The sequence below is a fragment of the Pararge aegeria genome, chromosome 20, assembly GCF_905163445.1.
Source record: "Pararge aegeria chromosome 20, ilParAegt1.1, whole genome shotgun sequence".
In the NCBI taxonomy this organism is placed as follows: domain Eukaryota; kingdom Metazoa; phylum Arthropoda; class Insecta; order Lepidoptera; family Nymphalidae; genus Pararge; species Pararge aegeria.
In genome coordinates, this window is record NC_053199.1 from 13,218,741 (window position 1) to 13,223,574 (window position 4,834).

Here is a 4,834-nt window from a genome sequence, read left to right on the forward strand (position 1 = left end):
TTGTGGTCTCGCTTCATTCTTCTAAGCTCCCTTTGCTGCATCACCCATCTCACCTGAAACAAAAGAAAAGTGTGTAAAGAAAAGGTTTTTTTTTATCTATACTTAAATTATAAAGCTATATTGTTTTATATATATTTATTTAAGTTATATTTATTTATTTTTTATGGGTATATGTATATGTGCACCACCAAACTATTATCTATATTTGTTTTCTTCGCCATTGGTTGAAATCCGCCTGGATGAAATCGCTATGAAGCGAAATGTATACGTTGTTTTGTTATACTTTTCTTTTTTTTATGTACATTTTGTGGTGTGCAATAATAGTATATTCATTCATTCAAAGCTAAAGAGTTCGTTTTGTAGAACGCGCTTATCTCAAGAACTATAAATTCGAGTTGAAAATATATTTTGTGTGTAGTCATTTTATCAAGGCAGGCTATGGGCTATATAACATCTCGCTACGACCAGTAAGAACGAAGCATCAATGAAAAAGGTTGCAAAAACATCCGATGCGTGCGATGCGTAAACTTTTATCATCATGCCGTTCCTATTTAAAAGTTCTAAAAAAATCACGAGAAAACATTTGAATCCAGAATCGCTTCCGTTTAGGAACAATTACGTCACTTTAATAATAAGATTCTCCGAGCAATGTGCGAGCACTTGCATGTCGTATTTTTTCCGGCATTCGTTGAAACAACATCGCAGTGTGATAAATATTGTAAATAATATTATCGTAAGTAGTAGGTTATATTTGTTAGTATATTTTTTTGTGTAATTCTCACTATCCTACACAATAAATAGGTTTCATTTATCCACGTGAACATAATAATCGAAATCCAAACTAAATCTTCAATTTCATTGGTTCATTTACGTCCGTACATTAAATGTAATTATCATATCAACCCACCGCCCACTACAGGGCACGGGTTTCCTCAGACAATGAGAAGGGTTTAAGCCGCAGTCCAACACGAGATGAACTATGAGAACATTATGGAGAACTTGGACCAGTAGGATTCCTTACGATGTTTGCCTTCACCGTTAAAGCCGGTGATATTTTAATTGCTTAAAACTAAAACGCAGATAACTTAGAAAAAAAAAAAAGTGAAGCGGAAGTTCTAACCACTGGGCCGCTTTAAGGAACTCCATACACTACAACTTAAATATAAGTTAACTTATCGAACTTAATGCATAAATATCCATTGCGAGTAAAGTACATTCTAGCCGATATAAGTGAGTTCGCAACTCTAATGTACACCATTTCTATGTAAATGTTCACTTGCACTATTTCGATATCGATACGAGTCACGTGAATTTAGAAATTATCGGTTTTCGTACGGAAATAAATTCCGTACCAGAACGTTCGATTCTCTTATTACAATAAGCTGGGTTGCATCCGCAACTGTGTTGAGAAGGTTATGGTTAAGGAATACTCGATTTCTGTCTTAGGATTTTAAATGGTGTTACTGTTTTTTTTTTTTCATTTTTTAAATATCACAAAGAGGAAAGATTTTTTAAATTTGTTTGTTTGTTTGTGTAGGCTTAGACCAAATTTAACCATGTCTTCCCAAAAAGAAAGCTTAACTATCACGAAATAACGAGGGCTATAGTTTATTGAAAAGAAAAAAAAGATTTTTAAGAAAATTGCAATAAAGTAACAAAAGTTCGCCTATAAAAATTATTATTTGGCGTGCGCTGAGCCAACTATTGACGATACATGAAAATTATGGTCTACGTGGCTAAAGTACCCATTATTACCTACAAAAAAATCCGGGAGGGATTAATATTTAAACCTTAATTGAATGCCATACATCTCCCAAATAAACTGTTTCTACGGTATACAAAAATGGGTTATATTAGTGTCGTAATATTCATTCTTATACTTCTTAAACAATAGTTTTATCGTGAAGGGTATTAATATGACAGTATTCAAAATTTAAGAAAACAAAACTGAACGAAACTTAAATTTTTAAACCTTAATTGAATGCCATACATCTCCCAAATAAACTGTTTCTACGGTATACAAAAATGGGTTATATTAGTGTCGTAATATTCATTCTTATACTTCTTAAACAATAGTTTTATCGTGAAGGGTATTAATATGACAGTATTCAAAATTTAAGAAAACAAACCTGAACGAAACTTAAATTTTTAAACCTTAATTGAATGCCATACATCTCCCAAATAAACTGTTTCTACGGTATACAAAAATGGGTTATATTAGTGTCGTAATATTCATTCTTATACTTCTAAAACAATAGTTTTATCATGAAGGATATTAATATGACAGTATTCAAAATTTAAGGAAACAAACCTGAACGAAAATTAAATTTTTAAACCTTAATTGAATGCCATACATCTCCCAAATAAACTGTTTCTACGAGATACTTTAAAAACAAAAACAAACGCGGTCGAAGTCACAGGCAACAGCTAGTAAACAATAAAAGTGCAGCGAACCCTTCAGTACGACTTAAGAGTGCTTGTGCTTACATCAGCGCTTTCGGTCGCACCAAGCCCTAAACCGTTCGTTCAACTCTCGAACAGTATTATCAAGATTGTCAAATAAGGATCATAATCGCTTAAAACAAAATTGAAGTTTTCCACGAAATTCCTATCACCATTGCGTACTTTTTATCCTATCAAAATTAACCTTAATTTGCTATACTCCGCGATAAGCAGGAGAATCTGTGTGGTGTAATTTATAATTTCTTCAATCCTTATACTCCACACCAAACAGATCCCCGGCAATACATGTATTGAGGATCTGTTTGGGATCTGCTCAATTCGAACTTTTTTTCAAGATTTATATATCAGTAATAAGGATTGATTTTCGCGGAGTATAGCAAATTAAGCTTAATTTTGATAATATATCATGGATTTCCGCAAAGTAACGCCACGCCTGCTTCTATACAATACTTTTTATCCTATCTGGTCTGGTTTAAGATATTTAATGTTCCATAAAGGAATTTCCATTTAAATGGAACTTACAGGCTAATTTACAAAAAGAGGGTAACTATATAAAATTGCCTCTTCGAGCGCACAATAAATGAATTGTAAACTGTAAGTGGGTAGTTTTGAAGTACCATCGCATCAAAATCATATCGACGGCCAACTGCTGACGCGAGCCGCGGCTATGTCACTGCATAGGTAACATGGATTCATCCACAGCTAGATGTGACAACTGAAACTGCTATTGGTTGGTTTACTGCTTGGTTATTTAGTTAGGTTTGTTAAAAGTTTATAACGAAAAAAGCACTGATTACGATAAAAATTCAAGCATTGTTGTTTGCTTCTAGAGACGGGCATATGTCAAAGAAAACGTTAAAAATTTCATGAGAAATTAGACGTTTTAACCGTCAGTTAGTTAAGTGTCGCTACGGTTTTGCGACGCGCTACGATTTGTGTTTGGAATACTCCATCCTAAAAATATGGCATAGGCGTCTGTCAGTGAATTTTAAAAACAACAATAAGTTTTCGGTGTAGACCCACTTAAGCATTCCATTACGATAACGTGTAGATACCGATTACGGGTAAGTATGCCGATTAACCCGGTACTATCTTAATTAAGAGCTAACTTTTGAAAACTTGAAAATCTATAAAGTTGCTAATAACTCAGTAATTTATAATTTCAATAATAAAATTTGCAGATGTCGGCATCGCTTCGCAAATCATCAAATATTTGTTCAATTGCCAAGATTTATTCTAATTATACTCTCTTGAAGTCCTGATAAATCGAGTATTTCCTCGTTACCTGTTGTCATCAACAGTGGCCGGTTTGTTTATTTGATTCCATTAAAGGAACGTTTCGAGTACATTGGGCAATTTGGTAAAATTCAATTGCTACTAGCTGTTGCCCGCGTTAAGCCATCTAGGTTTATAACGCTTTTTATACACGCGGGAACCGTTTGTTTTTCTGAGATATAAAGTATTCTATGTTACTCTTCGTCCTTTCATCTACTTCTATACCTAAAATCGACATGTTTATGCATATAATATATATATATATATATATATATGTATATATTTTTTATATATAATTGCGATTTCCCGTCTCTCATTGCCTTATTCCAATAGTTAAGGTAGCCTGGAAGAGATCACTGTTAGTGATAAGGCCGCCTTTTGCATATAATTTATGTTAATTTAAGTGTTTCTGTATGAGTTTCCTTTATTATGCAATAAAGTTGTTTAAATAAATAAATAAATAAATGTTTAATTAGGTTGTATAAAAAGGACAATGTAACCAACAAACTTTTGGAGTATTATTATTATAATCATTTAAAATTAAAGATGTGCAACCAATTTCAACTTAAGAACCAATCTATTATAAAGCATTATTGCCTGAAAATAAATGTATGTTATAATTGTTATTAATATTATACATGCGTAAAAGTGAGTATTAATGGATCACGCAAGCCTATTAATCAAATTTAAATATTTTGAAGTCATACGTACTTTTTTAAGAAAAAAATGATGAGTGTAAACGTATACGATGCGCGCGCCGACACCGTCACAAAAAACCGACACCATTAACTAAGCTATAGTCGACATTTTAGTTTATCAAAAAAAGCTTTGACAGTGTACAGTTTCAATTGTCAAAGTCTGCGGGCTCGTTCCGGTGATTGAATTGATTCAACTGTACAAAAATCCCGAATTTTAATGTTGAGTAAGACTTGGTGGTACGATAATAAGACAACTAGCAAATGCGCTATAATAAAACTTTGAATGTATTAAATACCTTTTTTCTATTGGCGAAAGACGACTTTTTTGAAAAGATTTTTATCTTGTAGTAGTTTTAAGTATAACTTCGAAATTTTTTTTAAGTTTTACATATCAGTAA